General features: G+C 38.6%; 1 protein-coding gene across 1 annotated transcript in view; it reads right to left on the bottom strand.

Moving 5' to 3' along the window:
- The window catches only part of LOC105617921 (fasciclin-1), a 148,946-nt gene that overhangs the window by 38,956 nt on the left and 99,958 nt on the right, over nt 1-10,032 (bottom strand). The window lies entirely within an intron of this gene.

Raw genomic sequence — 10,032 nt, forward strand, 5'->3', positions numbered from 1 at the left:
CGTTATTCGTTTATTTTTTTTTTTTTTTTAACCATTGTCGATATTCGGGAATTAATATCGCTTGTAAATTGATCGAACGACCGTAGAAAACGAATTATTTCGCTCGTTACAGCAGCGAGCCGTGCAGGTTTAATTAGTCACTGATCACAACGATCAGTCATTTGCAACTGCGATTAATCGAGCGATTCATTCCGCGGTCGAATTGTCCCGTCGCGCTCGTCGTGAACGCGACGGCGCGATTTTTCGATGGAGGGTCCTCCAGCGTATTGTAAATTACAAGTCGAGATTATCAGGAGGTAATTAATAGGGGAACGCGCCACGGAAATTTAGTGCGCTCAATGCGCCCGGACGTGCAATTACGATAAACGTCATTTCGCATGAAAATGACGGTATCGCTACACCGCCACGATATCATCGTGAATAATGGCAAGACGACGACGTCGCGAGCTTCGCATTTCGCGCCGCGGAAAATTTCGTATCGCCTACGGCTTTCGTGGGGAGCTAATTGTGATCTATGGAGCCCCCGAGGATTTCTATCATGGGACAGCAAATTAACGTCTCTTTCGGCCGAATACACGAAAGAGAGGCGGGGAGGGGGGGGGGTTGTAACTATCCGACCAATATTTTCGCAAACCAGTCGATCGTTCGGGATTATTAGGCCGAATCCGATGATTCGGGGATCCCGAGGACAGCGAGAGTCCGAATATTCCGTTGACGCACCGGATCCTCCGAAAAATCCCGAGATCTGTATTTAACTCCTTAGTTAGACTATGCATTAATTGTAATTGCGGGTGCCCTTAAGAGAGACATATACGAGCGGCGGGAGTTGTTTTCTCAAAGAATTTAGCGTCGACTTTTCTTTAGCAGGAATTTAATTCAAGTGCGCTTACCGCGCGAGCGCTCTTTAATTTTCATTTTCTCGAAGAGCTCGGGAATTAAGTCCGAGATTATGCGTTCGCTAAAGAAAAATGGACTGAAAGTTGCTTGGAAGATAATAACTCCTACAGCCGATACGCATCTCTTGCGGGGCATCCTGGTAACAACGGATATAGCGGATAGATTAGGCGTGATGAGATGATTCAAAAAGGGGAGATGAATGGTAAAGAGAGCGCGCGCGTTTATGATCGAATGCATTGATAAAATATGTCACGTGAGATCGTGGCTATGCCGTTATGTGAATGTCACGAGGGCCGTATCATGATCTGTGAGAATCATGGGAAACGCGGCTTCCCCAAGTCATATTACCTTTACACGCGCACACACACGCCGAAGAAAGTTTCGCCCCGCTTCGCTTATAAATCTTCGGTATCGCATGCGACGAAGTAAGCGAAGCGAAGTAATCTGTCTATAAATAACAGTGAAAGATCCCCGTCTTCTTTCCCTTCCCCTGAAGCTTTGTATCTCCGTGGATTCTGAGCTTTTTTTAAACTCCTTGGAGACTCTTGCGTTTCTTGGGTCTTCAATAGGATCCTTAGATCGCTAAGAATCTGGAATCTGACATTTTGGAAATCTCGCCATGAAGGGATTAAATTGGCTATCCACTTGTTTCATCAAAACTCTTGAATTTATATCTTCTTTTCTTTTCTCTCTCGCGATAATAAATCCTTGGATAACTTCCGACAGGAAGATGAAACTTGATCGACGTGTGTATACGTCACGTATATCGGTGCTCTCGTCCTCGACGGCATGCGGCATTCATAGGACAATCAACATAGGACTAACAAATAGCAGTGCAACGTGCAGTACTGTCGCTTAAATATTAATCTTTCATAAGGAAGATTTCACCTGGTCGAGTCCCGTCATAAAGCGCGTGTTGTATCCGCCATAACTGTAAAACTGCTCTTAGCGTTGCACGCGAATAGTGTCGGATAATACACTTTGGAAATGAAATTTTTTTTACGGCGCATCCGAAGCATCAACTTCTTAGATGACGAGAGCGTTGCGCGAAAAACGTTTTCGACGGAGTGAACTATGAGGGCCCCGAGATGTGATCATCTCGCATCGCAAAAACGCTTCGATATCTCGCTGTGACTCTCTGAAAATTGCGGCTATTTACAAAGCACAGCAATGTTAAAGAATGACTTCGTTGAACAGAAAATAGTTTGCAACTTTTGTAAGATTCTTTATGTTTAATCATCATTCCTCACTAGATTTAAATAATCAATCTATTAACATTAGAAGTACTGACATTTCTTATTTAAAGGAATAACAAATAAATTATTATAAAAATAAAGAAAGTAATGAAAAACTTAATTTTTTTTTATCACTTAAATGATATAATTATTGGTAAGTTAAAAAATTGCAGAATCTTCCCATATAATACAGAATTTGCAGCAATATTGTTGCAATGTTTGTAATGTACTTTGTAAAATACTAGAATATTGCTGGAATCATCAGTGCTGTATTAATTATCTTTTACGTAATACAATATTAATCTGAAAAATAGAAACGATCAGTAATGACCTATTTCTATAAACTTGCCACAAATTCCTCATCATAAAGCTCTATAACTTTCCCTGATTTCCAGATAAAATTTCATGAGTTCCCTAACTTTTAACAATATTTTGAAATTTGTTATATTTTTTTCCTGATTTGGAAATCGTTAAAAATTTTGTTGAGAAAGCAATTTAAAATAGCAATGTCAATTACTACTCGTATTAATGTTGTTGATATTGCTTGCATTTAATTGTTGATTAATTAAGATGATTAAGTTGAAGTATTCCAAAACTACATAGGTATGATGTACGAAACTTCTTTAAAGCCGAGAATTTTAATTTTCCAAAAAATTTTGCGAAATTTCCTGACTTTTCCCTAATTTCTCTGACCGTTTTTAATTTCCTTGACATTTTCGTGATTTCTAATTTTGTGTTACAACAGTTGCAATGTCACTTTTTCTGCTGAACGCGGTCAAATAACGGTCTTTTCCAGCGAAACAAACACGACTAGTCGCGAATATGTCACGTGAAGAGATATATACAGCTTTACACAACCATGTAATGACTATGCGTAGTAATGCATGCGATTGAGTCTCGAGTGCGTTCGCGTGCTCGCTACATTAATCTTCCTTGGAAGATAAGGACGGTGCATTCCCCAGGCAGTAGCTAGCAATTCGTACGAGCTCTGTTTCCCAGTCATCAGTCAGAACAAAGAATGACTATACATCCCGTTCAGCTTCTGAGCATTCGCGTTGTTCCCCTTTAATCTCTAACTTTAACTTTAGTACGCCAGTTCCGAAAAATTCACTCGTTTGTTTAAATAAAGAGGCATCTATAAACGATAATCTTCACGATCTTATCGATTGCAAAAAAAAAAAAAAGAGGAAAGAGAAGCCCGGGCGTTCAGAGATCCGAAAAACGCCGGGAGGGTCGAATTCAATCTTCATCAGGAAAGCCATTACAACCGCGGGGAACGAAATTCCACTCGTAAATCCTTTATCGTCGCCGCAACGTCGGATGGAGAAGATCCTCCCTAAATCCCACTCGATCTCGCGTTAGAAATCCGAACTCGATATATCACGGTAGCCTTCGTACATTATTAGACACGCTCGAGGTCAGTAGCGGTTTAGCGGTTACATCGATTTGCGGGATCTAATCGCTCGCTCGCTCGCGACATCTCTTGTCAAACCGTCAGAATAACGTCGTAACGTCGTAACGCACCGTGCCATAACATCAGACCGAAAATTTACGCACCGCATTTGTAGTCGCGGTAAAGGTAACGGACGAGCGTTTAAGTCTACTTTTAAGAGTCTCGTAAAAGTCGCCCACAAACACGCGGTTCTTTGCCGACTACGTAACTCTTTACTAGTCAGTCGAATGACTGTATCAACTTATAGTTGATAGTCCCAGTTACGTCCGTGGAATATACTCAAATTGCATCTTGCGTCGTGGGGAATGTCGTGCTGCTCCGAGCGGCGTCGGGACGCGTTTTACGACGTTGCGTCCTCCCGTGCGTCGCGATTCTCCAAGAAATTTTTCGCAAACGAAAAGTTTGAGGTAAAAAAATTTCTATTTTGACTATCTTAAAGATGCATCTTTCAGATAGAATTTCGGTCTTCGAACTAATCGAAACTCACGCAACTCATATAAACTATTTTACTGTCGAGAAAATAATCTCGAAAGAAATAACGATGTGACTATGAGATAGTTTTTTTTGAAGAAAAAGTATACATTTTTTTTATTAATACGTTTGTAAAAAATTTGCATTATTAGTATTATTAGTATTATAGCACTAAGATTTAACCGAAAATATATTTATTTCTATTAATTGATTTATTAACATCTATGATGCATTCAAATCTACGATGTGATATTTAAAGCAGCAAATGAAAAGCTGTTAGATAATGAAGAAATAGTTGGACGTTCGATAAAACGAGGATTTAGCGATTTATATAGCGTTTTAATATCGGAAGTGAGTAATGCGTCACGCCTTGTCGGCTTTCCGTAGGATAAAAATAGCCTTTTAAAGCTCGTGGATGCGTTTATGTCAGCGTTTTCCAGATTATTAACGCGTCATTAGTGTCGGTGTACATTGTTCCGAGCGACATGGGAAACATGCATTTACGGTAAAAACGACCGCGAGCTCTGAATTGGCCATGTGATTGATCGTGAATAAAGTTATTAATGACACAACCGATTGTCAAACGTTTATGTCACCAAAACGCGTTATTCTGTTTAACAAGCATCCAGATTTAATTGCGCGTTTGCACTGCCATTCGTACAAATTTTCAATTTTGGGTAAACTCACCGCGAGAATCTCAAACGCTTCCTCTCTCGCTTTCATCGAATCAGAATAATGACAAAAATAAAAATATCCAGTCATCTGAATGAGGTTAATATAAGCTGCGTGACTTTTTTGTATTTTATATGGGGAACGCGATCGCGTATTGAAACACGATATATTCATACGAATAATTGCGTGAACTATTGTCTGCGATATTTAAAAAGTTCCGACAGATATCATCGCGATTCCGTTTCCGTCACGGAAAGGCAGAGAGAAAATGGCCCCGGAACTCCTCGCGAACTTTCTTCGACCGGACGCCTTTCTTTCGAGATAAAGCCACTGTCGACATGCGGCTGCAAGAAGGCAGCCGCGCTTGCATTCCCTCTCTCGATGAGGTACGATTCTCTCGAGGCAAGACGCTGAAATTTACGGCGCTTGTTTGGCGCGAGGCGAGCGAGTCCTCGTCTTCGTCTTCCGTAGCGAAAGAAAGACGGAAAGAAAGGGGTGAGCGAGCTTTTCGCGGACTTTTTTCGTCGCGGCATATTTCATTTCCCCGAGACTTCCCGTTTCTTTTCCGCGCGGCGCGTCGGAACTCGGGCTTCCTTTCCTTAGGATTGTAAATAGCGAACGTGCTGAGTAATGAATCCAGAAGGATTCTTGTTTCGGGTGGCAGACAATCACTCAACTCCGAAACAAGGGAAACTTTAGAAATCTTGAAACACGCGAATGCGGGAGCGCGTCCGCGGTCGCTGAGAATCTCAGGATGCTGCGAATCCGCTCGGTGAAGCGTTCGAGAGTAAAGCTCCATCTAAATCAACAATTTTATCTTTGTAATGCTCGTATCGCGCTAACGATTATGTCATTGTTGCCAGGTTGAGGGATTTTTCTAAATTTTTTTTCACCAAGGAATTTTTTGGGAGTACAAGTTTTTTTTGGGAGACTTTTTCAGAGGAAAATACAAAGAAATGTTCAAGTAATGATTAAAATATTAAGAAAATCGCAATATATGAGGATAATTTTCGATCTGAATTTCTTGATCAATCAAAAAGGAACTGCTGGACAGCAGCTTCTTTCCGATTGATCAAGAGACACAGACTCAATCTCCAATCGCTAGTGTGACACGGCCATTCTTTTTTTTTCTTTCTATTACTATTCAATAAAAGATTGAGATTCCAATGACGAGAATTATTGACATGCAAGTATCGTGTATGCATATCCGTGTATGTACGCGTGTGTGTCTGTATATTGTATGTATTTTATGCATCCAGACTATGTCCTCGTTAACGCATATAACGCATACACATAACAGTCTATCAGGCATGCGTTTCTACGATGAGACTAACAATAAATTGGACATTGTCTCTGCGAGGCTCGCAGCGTGCGAGTGCAATCAAGTGCGAGGAGCGATTTTCTCCCTTTGGATCTTTGGTCGAGGATCAGTTAAGGGTTGGTTCAGTACATTTCGGGGTGATCAACCGGGAAAGTATTACCGCGATCGATAGTATAATGTAACGTCCATAATGTCCGTTTTTATCAGTTAGTTGTATGCATCGGATAGAAAAATTTTTCTCTACAAGAGATAAACTATTTATAGTTTAATTATAATCTCGAACGCGTTATCCGATGTTCGTACTTTGCGTTGTAACAAAAATGTTAGATTATTAAAAATAGAACGGCCATCATAATTTATATGGAATGTTGTATAAAGTAGCATGGCTTTTTTTTAATTTTAACAAATTAAAATGCGATCGATATCTGCATAATGAAAATTTTATTGAATACGTTTCCTTACTTTTTCGACAGCAAATATGTCATACTGAAAAAAAATTTATGAAATCTTATGTATATTTTTTGCAATAATATTAAGTAAACATTTATTTATAGTAAGTAAATACTTATTCAATAAAGAGATGATAGTTAGATCAAATTAATGATTCTTATATCAAATTTGTACATTTTTAGTAAATATTTATTTATAAATATTCAAACAAACATTTATTAAAATTTAGCATTTTTCAATGTAATAATAAAGTCACGAGATTGAAATTCTATCAAAATAATTGCGATTATAGATTAAAATTTAAATGTTATTTTTTAACCTTTAATTAATTCATCAAACCTTGTTAATAATCATTCGAAATAGTTATTATTTTTTAAAAATAATTATTACTTTTCGGTTTTTTGCATTTGTGATTCTCGAAGAGTAATCTTTTCAGCATTTTTTTGTTTAATAAACAATAACACACGTAAATGTGTTTTGTTTCAATTAGAGATCGTTGAGAAATGCCCATCAAAATCGTTGCGTCATCGTTCTCGTACTCATTACTTTCGCATTTTGCTCACGTTCTGAAACTGGTACACGAGTGACCCGCAGCAAGACTGAACATTAACCCAAGTTATTAGTCCACCAAGTTGCACGTAAAAAGGTCACGATTGAACATTGTCCGCGCGTAATTTCAGCTTACCGCATTGCGAAGTCGGTCAAATTCGAATCTTGGCTCATCGACAAAATCGAAGTCTCATTTTCGAACAAAAAACCCTCAGAAAAATCCGTTAATAATAAAATGTCTATAATCTATTATATAAATTGAAATTATATTTTTAATGAAATTTTGGAGTTGATTACGACAAGGTGATAAAAGTTTCTTACCTTTATATTAATTTATAATTTTATTCGCTCAGATTTACGCGTCGAAGGAATCGAAAGATTTGATAATTTGAAATTGTGGAGAGAAAGCTTATTTAATGATTTGAAAAAATAATCTTTTTCAATTATTTCATCCCCTTGAGTATTTTATTTTAGAATTTCGATTTCAATCGAATCTTTATTTCTGGAGATTCCAAGATCGATTACAAATTAAAAAAAAAATTAATAACTAAATATTCATGTACGAATGTCTACCAAAATTTTAACATTTTTTTCTGCTAAAAAAAACTTTGCTTCTCCAGCAGTAAATTTTCCTGAAGAAGCTTCTGACAAGAGCCTCATTAGAATGCACAGAAGCCAAGGGTTCAACGACCCGATTTCCTGAATCGTTAATCGACCGATGGCTGTTTTGCGCTATAAAAAAAGAGGAAGAAGGAAGAGGCCCGCTTTGATTTGCATCGTAAATAGCGGCGGGTAAACAGTCCCGTGGAAAAGGGCCTCAAAAATCGCGCTGGGTGGCGTACAGCGGTGTCGTGCAAAAAAAGGAGGGTAAAAAATACACAAATTTTTTTTTTATACCGGGCGCGTCAAGCGTGAGGTAGGGCGAAGGTGTGTATGTGGGTCGAGGGTGAAAGGGTGCTGAAAAAGAGAGACAATAGGACGCATAAAAAACACCGACTACAAAATGCAAAGTCAGCGGCCGTTCTACGCTCGCGAGTGTGCGCGTGAAGCGCGGGCGCGCGCATTGCGCATTTCTTCTCTTTCTTCCGAGTTCGCGTGCTGAAGCTTTATATTACCAAAGTACCGCATTCCTTTTATCTGTGCTGAAATGCCGACGATCTTCCTATTGACTATTTCGACCGCCATTTCGATTTAATTGTCTGTAGTCCAATAAGCGCTTAATATTATTGATACAGGACATTGATAGAGTAACTCCGGTATAATAATTTCCTATCAAAAACCGAGGGTTTTTAATTTATTAAGTATTATTTACTATGTTTAAACTAAACGAATTATATCAGTAAAAACTTTGTACTGTCTACTATTATGAAAAAAATATTAGAAATCTGAAATATTTATATTTCGTATATTAAAAAAATGAACTTTTTTAAACTCTTGCATTTTTGTCATATATCCCATAAGGATATATATATCTACTCATAGGGGGAAGGGGGAGGGGGGGGGAGGTATGTATGATTCATGAAAAATTTATAAATAATGCATATAAATAAAACGTAAAATGACACAATAACTTATAAAATGCATTTATATAGTTTTATTAAGGAATAAGAACGATAAATATGTATACGAAGTAATAAATAATAATTAAAGTCTTCCCACATATATTACAAGTGTTATGACACTTGTTAGTGTTATGACATGAGGTACATATTTCATATAATGCGTTTATTACATTTGGTGCACTGAATTCAATCTGCGCACTTTGTATGCTTTGGGCATAAATCCCGCCCGCTAAAAATGTCGTATATCCCAAACAGATGGGATGGATATACAAGACAACAAATTAAAACAAAGAAGCATACTTGTATTTTATTATACAACATGCTTTACTATTCGTCTACATTCATGTGTCACGAAATAACCACTAAGTTTCTTGCACGCTCTACAGTAATCATTTTATGTGGATTATAATTTATAATAAAGGATTATAATTTACGATGGTGCTACTTAACACAGTGACAAATCGATTCAACCCAACACAATAATCTCATTAATATTAACAGTAAGAAAATGAAATCGTAACACTATATTAATATAACATAAAGGCACGTAATAGAGTAATTGCGGGAAAAATTACCCCCACTCCTATTTCTTCTGACTTCTGCGGCGAAAATCCTAGCGCGGCGTATTTGCCGGAATTACTCTACAGTTAGTAGGTCGAAAATGGAGGATGCGCTACTTTGGTATATAGAGCTCTAACGCGTGCATCAGAGTGCACGGCACTTGCACGCGCCCGCCTCCCTTGTTCTTCGCCTCGCTCGTGCTGTTCTACTTGCGCGTACGGTGCACGACGCGGAAAAGGCGCGCATTAAGCTCTCACGGTGGTTTGCAGTTTGCAGTAGCTTGGCGACGTCGTGTAATGCGCGCCAATGTCTGTATTTATGGACAACGTTGCGTGCGAAACGCGGATCGATGAAACGTAAAGATATATATTGCCCCTTTTTTCCGCGAGGTACACGCGCGGCAAAAAGTTCAACGTCATCTTTCCTCTTTCGAGGGATGAGTATTAGCTTTTCGTACGACGCGAGCCAAAATAGGAGCATCCGAAACTCCGGGAGCAACGTTCTCCACTTCTTTGTGAATAAATACTTCCTTCGTTACATCGAGCCTGAAAAACGTTTCGCGCGAATAAGATCAGACATCGGTACACAACGAAGATAACGACAATGAGCGAGAAGATATGGCGGCGCACGAGAAAAGGCATATGAAAAAATGAAACTATCAAAGAAACGTGAAATGCTCATGAGAGTGAGTGTGAGAGAGAGAGAGAGAGAGAGAGAGAGAGAGAGAGAGAGAGAGAGAGAGAGAGAATAAAGANAANANAGAAGAGAGAGTAGAGAGAGAGAGANAAATAATATANANANANAGANANANANAGATAGTAGTAGTAGTAGTAGGAGTGTAGGTAGGTAGGTAGTAGTAGT

The sequence above is a fragment of the Atta cephalotes genome, assembly GCF_000143395.1.
Source record: "Atta cephalotes unplaced genomic scaffold scaffold00014, whole genome shotgun sequence".
In the NCBI taxonomy this organism is placed as follows: Eukaryota; Metazoa; Arthropoda; class Insecta; order Hymenoptera; family Formicidae; genus Atta; species Atta cephalotes.